Below are 9,898 nucleotides of genomic sequence, written 5' to 3'. Positions count from 1 at the left end.
GGCGACTGCGGCGGACATGCAGGAGGGACCGAGCCCAGATCCGAATCCACACCGTAATTGCGGCGCTCCCGTGACGTATGCCACGTCACCCTCCCGCGACGGCGCGTGTCCTGCGTCATCCTCCCGCGACGTCTCTCGTCATCCTCCCGCGACGCCACGCGCCTGCGTCAGCCCCCTAGGATGCACTCCGTCGCCCCGAAGGGCTGGGAAAGTGGGCGACCGGCGCCGTCAGGGAGCAGGTGGCGCGCCGCCCTCCCCGCTGCCCTCCCCGTGGCCCAGGAGGGCGCCCTCGGAGGAGCCCTCGGAGGCTATCGCGTGCTCTGCCAGGCCCGGCGCCTCAGCGCTGAGCGGAGAGCGGGAAGGGCCGTCGCCGCTCCAGGCCACTGGTCGGGCTCTACAGCTCCTCAACCTGGCGCCTGAGTGGCGGGCCCTGAGCTGGGCCGGACGTGCCTACGAAGCTTGAGCGGAGCCGGGCCACGGAATGGGCTGTGAGCGCCGTCTGGGGAGGTTGGGAAGACGTGCGTGCAGACGCGATGCTGGTGGACGCAGAAAGGCTGTGGGACCTCTTGGGCGTGACACTGTGTTTGTAAAAGGGGACCCAGCTGACCTCGAAAGGGCCCTGTGTCAGGGGACCCCGAGTGTCCAGAGCCAAGGACCACGCCGGGCTCCACGATTTTCTAGGAGGACTCACAAGACCAGCGGACACTTGGACTCAGGTTAGGGACCTAAATCTGGCCGCTCAGCACATCACAGGTCAGTCAACAGACAGGAAGGTGGGTCTGTTTGAGAAACTGACTGCCCGAAGTCCCTCTTGCCAGGAGGCCGGTTTAGGGGTGGTTTATGTGGGAGGTGAGTAACGGAGCTTTGAGGCTCAGGGCCCGTCATATCATAATCACCTAGTCACAAGATGCTCTTCACTTCTGCAGATCTCAAGATCAAAGATCAGCATTTCCTGGGGCCATCTTGTTACTCGCTCATTGAGTAGTTTTCAGTTCCTGACATTACACTATGGACAGGCTGGGGAGCTGATCACTAAATTCACCAGAATGCAAGAAAACTGCCAGGCATGGTGGTTCTCACCTGTAGTCCCAGCGACGTGGGAGGGCTAAGGCAGGAGAATCATAAGTTTGAGACCAGCCTCAGCAATTTAGCAAGGTCCTCATAACTTAGGGAGACCCTCTCTCAAAATAAAAAAATAAGGGCTGGGGATGTGGCTCAGTGATAGAGTGCCTTTGGGTTTAATCCCTTGTATGCCCCCCACCACCAAAATAAAGAAGTCAAACAGCTTGCCTGACTACTGTAGAAGAGGAGGGCCAAGCCAGGTCAGGTAGGGAAGTGGACAAGTGCTCAAGTTCATGTGATTTATCACAGAAGGATGAAAAGCAAAATCTGCAAAGGGAAAAAAAGGTGCTTGGGGTGGGGGGCAGCCAGGTGGGAGCCCACTTGAGACCTCTGGGTGGAATCGCATGAGATGCTCCTGATCTCCCAGAAGTGAGTTGTGACAACTTGTGTGAAATGTTGCCAACTAGGGAATCTTGTTCGAGATCAGTGCCTAGGGTTTTATTAAGATTTAGTCACGGGCTGGGGATGTGGCTCAAGCGGTAACGTGCTCACCTGGCAAGCGTGCGGCCCGGGTTCAATCCTCAGCACCATATACAAACAAAGATGTTGTGTCCGCCGAGAACTAAAAAATAAATATTAAAAAATTTCTCTCTTTCTTCCTCCCCCACTCTCTCTTAAAAAAAAAAAATTAGTCACGTAGCAACTTCTTGGCACATACCAAAATGTCAGACTCCCAACAGGAAAGTAGGTGTTCATCATAAGCCATATTGTTTGTATGGATTAGGCAATGATACCCTCTTCTCAGAATGTGAGAACTCTCCTGAATTCCAGGCTCCCCAAAAGCAGGCCTTTCAAAGAGCAGCAGTCAGAAAAAATATTTTCAGTTTTGTATGCTGAATAATTTTGTATTATAGCAAAAAAAAAGCCATAAATTCTGTGCAAATGAATATAGCTTGTGTTCAATTACAGTTTTACTTATTTAATTTTTAGTACTGGGGATTGAACCCAGGAGCACTTAACTATGAAACCATATTCCCAGCCCTTTTTGAGACAGGATCCCAAGGCTGGCCTCCAACTTGTGATCCTTCTGCTTCAGCCTCCTGAGGCACATGCCTATAATCCCAGCAACTCAGGAGACTGAAGCAGGAGTATTGCAAGTTCCAGGTCAGCCTTGGCAACTTAGTGAAACCCTGTCTCACAGCAGAATATAAAAAGGGCTTGGGCCAGTGCTGTGGCACACACCTGTAATACCAGTGGCTCAGGAAGCTGAGGCAGGAGGATTGCAAGTTCAAAGCCAAACTCGGCAAAAGTGAGGTGCTAAGCAACTCAGTGAGACCTTGTCTCTAAATGAAATACAAAATAGGGCTGGGGATGTGGCTCAGTGGCTGAGCGCCCCTGGGTTCAATCCCTGGTACCAATTTAAAAAAAAAAAGGTATAATGAATGCACAATTATTCCTCTTCAGGAAACTGTTGGGTAGTATTAATGAGCAGTGAAATGCAAATTAATAACATAAGCAGGGTCACCAGTGTTCTTCAAATTGCTTTAAAGACTAATGAATAATTGAGTTACTTACAGAAAAACAACAGGTGTTCTAAAACTGAGAGTAAACAGGTGGACACAAAGGAGCCAATTGAGAAATGTGGAAAGGAAAGAAGGAAAGATCAGTGGGGCTGACTCCTGCTGGGCTAACTGGGATCACTGCATAGTTAGGATTGATGGCCTTAGGTTCTTCAGTAACACCAGTGAGCTAAGATAAAGTCGGTCTGGTCACCGACCACAGCAACTACATTAACAGGATTGACTTGTAGATGAATCCCCACCATAATCACCATGGCAGTTCCTGAAAGAACCAACTAGGCAATAACCCACCCCTACCGTGTGGAGGGGGAGGTAAGCATATGCTGGGTAAAGACTAGAAGGTGATGTCAGTTCCTAGGGCAAACATAGAACTGTAATAAATTGTTCTCTGCTCGGAGATGACCCACTTTCTCTCTCTTGAGGGTGTTCTTTGTTTGAGCCCTATTTTACTTTCACTTCTTGCTCGGCCTTTTGTGTGTGCCGTTAAATTTCCTTTTGTGGGAACAAAAGAACTGAGGCTTGGGGCATCAGCTTGCCACTTAACTGTGACAGAACCATCCAGTATGGGTATTGAAATTAGTGGGGTGGAGTGCTTGCCTAGCATGCATGCAGCCCTGGGTTCCATCCTCAGCACCGCAAAAAATAAATACATGAAATTAGTGGGTAAAAGTATGAAAACGTGTGCCAGGTTTCCAAGGACTTACAACAAAGGGAAAGCAATATTTTTCCAATAAAGAGATCAGAAGACACCCCCCTCATGAAGTGACCAAGGCATGGCCAGAGCTAAGACATCAATGTTCTTAGGATGCCCTAAGAAATATTCCTCAAAATGACTGAAACTTTCCCAGTTCCTCTCAAACAGAGTGCTGTGTGGGAGAAGCCTGGACCAGAAAAAGGGCCTCCGGTGGGGTGCTGGGAGAAGACGAGGGGTCACAGACCAGTCACTGGCACAGTACCACTGTGCTGGCTTCCTGCTTTGGGTTACTGTACCATTGGGTAAGATGTAAGCCTTTGGGGACACAGGAAGAGCTGGCAGGAGCTCTGTGTTTTTTCCCAGTACTTAGGATGAAACCCAAGACCTCTACTACCAAACTACATCCCTGATCCTTTTTATTTTATTTTGAGTCAGGTTCTTGTTGAGTCTAAGCCCTTGTCCTGAAGTGGTGGGAAAACAGAATTGGGGCCATATCTGAAAGAAGGTTATCAGGAAGCTCAGAATCAAGGGTTAACCAATAGCATTGGTACTTTTCCAAGCACTGATGGGCATAATTTAGACCACCAGCATTGACCCAAGAGCTATATAAGTCCCTAGACTAGCACACTCAGAAGACAATTTGTAATAGGGTCCCTTCTCACCCTCTTTTATTTTCATGTGAATAAATCCTAGTCCTTTTACTCCTGCCTTCCATTACTGTCTGTGGATTTCATTCTTTGAATTTGCAAGACCCGTAAAGAAACTGTCAGTGAGCTGCTGGGGTCTACTGTGACACCAAGGCATAGCCCATCACTAAGAGCTGCCACACACTACTGGATAGTGGTGGGAGGAATCCAGCTGCACCCTCTGAGCTGACTGTGATTCACTGCTAACACTAAAACGGGCTTTCTCCGTTGCAGAGGCCTGCAGGTGATGCACACCCCACCCACCAGCAGAAGCAGAGAATCTAGTTTCACCTCAAACTCCAGTTTCATGTCTGTGTTGCCCAGACTGGCCTGGAACTTGGAATCCTCCTGCCCCAGCTTCCTGAGTCACTTGGATTCCAGGTTGAACCACTGCACCTGGCTTCTGCACATATTTTTAAAAATTGTTTCAGAATAAAAGATTTGAAGATTGTAAAAAGGAGATAATCTGACAAGAATTTGATTAAGGCAATAATTTTACAAATTCATAGACACTACATTTTGCTATCAGCTCCCATAGGCAGGGATTTTTGTTTGTTTCCTGCAACCAGAACACTGCCTCACTGATGAGTGTGTAAAAAAGCTGCCTGCTGGGTCTCAGCAAGCACAGAAGGGTGCACACTGTCCCACAAATAATAAACTCGAACGTCTGATCTCCCTGCAACATCACGGTGACCCACTTCCTGCCCTGAGGTTGTCCTGTTGTCCTCTAGTGTCAACACTCCATGATCAGGGGCCCTGAGGTTTCCTATGCCTTGGTCTTTCAACTCCAGGCTCAACTTGATGAAAACATGCCAGTCCAGGTGTGCATATGACATCCCTAAAAGCACAGCTTAACTCCCATTCTTAGGAACATATATGTGACAAACAGGGAGGAAGTACCATTTCTGGGGGTGCTGTGACAACCACCACAGACCTGCTGGCTCAACACAGCAGGAACTCCTTCTCACGTTCTGGAAGCCTGAAGTCCAGGGTCAAGCTGACAGGCTGCCTGGGGCGTGCCCCCTGAGGGCTCCAGGCTCCTTGGCTTTGGCTGCTGCACTCAAGCTCCAGTCTCCGCCTGTCTGCACTCGGCCATCTCCCTCTGTCCAACCTCACCAGCCATTCTTTGTGTCCTCTCCTCTTATCAGGACACCACCATTGGACTCTGGGTTGAAGTTCTCAGCACTGACGTGACAGGGCTGTGGAGCAGGCCAGCGTGCTCAGCCATCAGGCTGGTGGCCAGGAAGGCCAGGTTCTCCCATGCTCTGGCTGTGGCCCCATACGCCTCAGCCTCCTCCAGGAAATAGAAGGTTTCAGTAAGCCCAGTTCTTTTTTTTTTTTTTTAAACCAGGGATTGAACTAAGGGACACTCGACCACTGAGCCACCTCCCCAGCCCCATTTTTCATTTTAGACACAGGGTCTCACTGAGTTGCTAAGCACCTTGCCAATCCTGAGGCTGACTTTGAACTCCCAATCCTCGCATCTCAGCCTCCTGAGCCACTGGGATTACCCACGTGCTCCGCTGCACCGGCTTCCGTAAGCCCTGTCCTGAGCTTAGCTCTGGGTCTACTGGTACATGCTAGCACACTTGGCACCGGTACAGAGATGTGCACAAGAAGCAGCAGCACCCAGTGTGACAGACTCGGTGCAGTGAGCCTGGCAGAGTGGGCAGGGAGGAAAACCCCTGGAGCTCTGCGGGGCCACGCTGCCCTGAAGGGAGGTGTCTGGGAGCCTGTTTCTAAAATGCTGTGTGGTTCCTGTGGAGGCCACCTCCTGCTGGGAAGCCATGTCTGCCCCCACAGTGTTAGGGTATTGATGGTGGCATGCCTGTGACTCCAGTGACTGAGGCTGAGGCAGGAGGACAGCAAGGTCAAGACCAGCCTGGGCAACTTACAGACCCTGTCTCAAGTTAAAAACAGAAAGGCTGGGTGTGTGCTCCGTGGTGAAGCACCCCGGGTTCATTCCCCAGCACCCCTGCAAAAAAAAAAAAAAAGACTGGGCTACATTTCTCTGCTTTAGGGTCATGCTGAGACGTGCTCCTGAGGGCCACTGACCTGCAGCTGCCCCTGGGACTTAGGGCATGTGTGTCAGGGCTGTGGCTGCAGGACCCAGGCTGTCCAGGTCACGGGTGATGAAGCCCAGTGAGACCTTGGGTCAGTAATGGGCAGGTGTCTCACCCTCCACGGGAACTCAACGCTTTGAGGGCTGAGGAGCGGCTCACTGGCAGAGCCCTTGCTGATAGCATGTGCGTGGCCCGGTTCCATCCAGTGCTGTAAAGTAAGGAAAGAAAGAAACACTGATAACATGCCACCCCAGGCCACACCTCCCACTGCCTGGACACATCAGGGGAAGGCGGGTGGACGAATGCCATTCAGGTCTGGGGAGGGCCAAGTGCCCATCTTTGCCAGAAAGGGAGCAGGAGGCACAGGAAGAGGAACTGGGGAGCCCAGAGCAGCAGCCCGGCTCGGAGTTAGAAGGCCGTGGGAGCAGGACGTGTCAGTGCCTCTGGAGAGGGGAGACTGGCACTAGTCTAGTCCAGGTGATGGGGGCAGAGCGGCCCCGCTGCTGTCACCTGCCCCAGTGGTGCCGGCATCACGAGGCGAGCTGGCTTCCCCTGCTGGGGACCGAGGTCGTGTTGCCGTGTGTACTGTGGGCTGTTCCGATGACCACCCTCTGGGGTGGCAGATGGCTGTGTGGAGGGACACTCAGGATGAAGGGGTTGGGGGACCGTCCTGCTGAGACCACCCAGCAGTGGCAGAGTGAGGGCTCCAGGCTGGGTGAGCACTGTCAAGGGGCCTGCTCATGGCAGGGGCCTTGTGGATACCCTGCAGTGGACTCCCCTGGATAAGCCAGCAGTCCTGTCACAGCCAGAGCAGGTCCAGGTGCCCTGCAGCCTGGTGGTCACACTGGTCGAGCTCCTGGACCAGTAAGGATAAAGTGCCAGTCCTGTCCAGGCCTCAGGATGATGGGCCCTGAAGCCCGGGTGGGGAGTCCCACCCACGGGCAGGACACCAGAGTGGACCACTTCCCGCCCTCACAGTCCTGGAGAGCCTTGAGGACAATGCGGGGTCCTGCTCATGCCTCCCACAAAGTGTCCTGCACTTGGGACAAATGGCACCAGAAGCCAGGGCAGCAGGCACACAGGCGGCCCCCCCAGGGACTAGGCCTCTCCAGCTTAGTACAGAGCTCCAGTCTGGGTGGTGGGCTGGGGAGGAGGTGCGGGCAGCTCCAGCAGGTGTGAGGATTGGTCGGAGCGTGGCCCCCTGTGAGGGGTGCACTCTGCTTCCACACAGAACTCCCCTGTGGGGGCGCCCCTCAGGCACCCCGTGTGGGCACCGTCTCCACCCAGACCTGGACAGTGCGACATGCCAGACGTATGCTGGCCAGGAGCTACCCCACCCTGAGCACCAAGACCTCACCCAAGCCCCTAGCTGAGCCCAGTGCTGGTCCCCAGCCCCTGTCACCCTCTCAGCCACCCTACAGGTTCACAGTCATGTCACTTTACCCTGAGCCTGCAGTGTTGCAGGCCCCAGGTCCCCGTTCTGGCCAAGCAGGCTGCCCACCCACTGTGCTGAGTTCTGTCTATAGGAGAGGGGTCTGGTGGGCAGCCAGGAAGGCTACGGTGTCCTTGCCTGTGGGGAGTGAAGCAGGTGCCTCTGCCACGCCCTCAAGGCCATCAGAGACAGTGTTGTCACGGGGCAGGGTGAGCCGTCCAGGTGACATTAGACTCTCCTTAGACAAGAGCAAGAACATCACCGGACGCACGTTGTGCAAGAAGATGAACGCAGACCTGGGCTCTGATGCTCCAGGACAGGCGCACATCCACAGTTCCCTTAGGGCTCCTGGCAGCGGCAGCAGAGGGTGCAGGTAGGGTACGGCCCGCACCCAGCTGGACGCTGCTCCACAGCCACAGCACAGTAGCCCTGCGGACACCCTTTTCTCCAGGTCCTTCCTTTGCCCCCGCCCACAGCTGTGCCCTCTCCCAGACCATGTGAGGACAGCAGGCAGAGCAAGATGTGTGGGCTGTCCTCACAGATGACCAGACTCAGCCTTCCTGCCCAGACCTTCTCCAGCTCCTTCACGGGGCGCTTAAAGGACACTGAAGGTGCTGTGGGAGCAGGTGCGGCCCCATGACAAGGTAGAGCTCAGACAAGGCCGGCCGAGGGGCTGGTGCTGAGCTGAGCAGCAAGGTCAGAACCCAGGCACTCCGGCGCCCTGTGCAGCATGCTGGGTGGAGAGACTTACGTGTGCCAGAACTGCTCTGGGGAAGGCTGACCTTCTAGGACAAGGAGAGGCCCCCAGGGCAGCTGGAATGGGGCAGGTGAGCCCCGCCTCTCCTCCAGGCTGCTGCCTGGCCTGGGCTGGCCGAGCAGCGGGGGCCTGTCCTCTTCCTCCTCCCCCCTCTTCCCCATGGAGTGCTCACCTGTGTGCCCACAGGGTCAAGTAATCCAAGAGCAGCGTTGTCAGGGTCACCAGGTCGCTAGACGAGCATGCTGTCACTCCTCTGGGGTGGGCCTGAGCTTCAGGATCTCCCAGAAGAAAGGACCACAGCCAGTTGGGGAGTGTGGTGGCCTCTGGGTATGCACTCCAGGGACGGAGATGTCCCTGAGGTTTTTGGATACTGGCAGGACCAGCCCTTCCAGGGAGGCAGGCTAGGGGCTTGGCCAGGTGACACCCTCAGGAGCCCAGGTGCATCCAGCCAGGGTCATGCCTGCGGATATGGCTTTGCCTGCAGCCAGCCGTGGGGTCCTGGGGATGCCCAAGTCGGGAGGCTTTGCTCCAGGGACCCTGGTGCTCACAGGACCAGTGGGAGTCCACGGGCTTGCAGCCTGATCACCTCCCTTTGCTGGGACATGGAGTTGTGGGGTGGCTTCTGTCCTGCCCTGGCTGATGTCAGAATCAAAAGCTTTGGGAACCTCAGTTCTGCCAGTCTGAGGACGGGGGTCAGGAGGGGGTCAGTCTGGGGTCAGGAGCTGCTGTGCAGCAGACGGGTGGTTCTATGTGTGGCCAGAGGGTGAGCCGCAGAAGCCATGAGGACCGAGAGCAGAGGGAGACCACCTGGCCACACAGGTGGGCGCTGATGGGGGTGGGCAGGGCATGGCCGCCTCATCTGCTTTGGCTGTGGGCACATCTGGCCCTCCAAGAGCCCAAGAACGAACCCTGGGCAGGGGGTCCTGGCCTGGACATCCGACGCTGAGCAAACCGCCCTCCTGGGGCCAGGAACCAGCACCATAGAGAGGACGGAACAAAGGACCTTGCTCTCCCCAGTGCCAGAGGCCAGGGACCCAAAATGCAGGGCTGGGCTCCCTCCCAGGACCTGGGCAGCACCTCGGTTCCTGGTGCTGCCTGCCGTACTCCTGCCTGTCTTCCTGAGGCCTCCGTGTGTCCAGGTTCCCCTCTTTAAGGACACAGCCATTGGAGGAGGGGCCACGGTACCCCAGTGACTCGACTAAGCCATCCGCAACCACCCTCCTTCCCAAAGAAGTTGTGTTCGTGGGGACACTACCTTTGCGGGACATTAGGTCACTAAGCCACAGGGCAGCGTCTATACCCATAAGCACCCCCTTCCAGCTAATGCACAGCGCCTGCCCCCACCAGGCGCTGCCTGCCTGCTGGCACCGGGGGGTGGTGGCCCTAGAGCACCAGGGCCTGGAGGCAGATGGGGAAAGTGCCATTCTGCGGGCCCTGCCTGGGTTCCCCGCTAGCAGTGGGCAGGGGAGCCCTGCTGCTGGAGCACAGGAGGTCGGGAGTGGGACCCACAGCCTTGTCCAGGGTCCAGTCCTGGTCCCAGGGGCTCACCGTGTCCCACAGGGACTCTCGTTTGGAAGTCACCTGTTGTCTTAGCTGTCCAGAGCTGCCAGGCCCAGGATCGCAG

This window comes from Callospermophilus lateralis, chromosome 11 (assembly GCF_048772815.1).
Source record: "Callospermophilus lateralis isolate mCalLat2 chromosome 11, mCalLat2.hap1, whole genome shotgun sequence".
In the NCBI taxonomy this organism is placed as follows: Eukaryota; Metazoa; Chordata; class Mammalia; order Rodentia; family Sciuridae; genus Callospermophilus; species Callospermophilus lateralis.
This window is presented reverse-complemented; position numbering follows the sequence as displayed.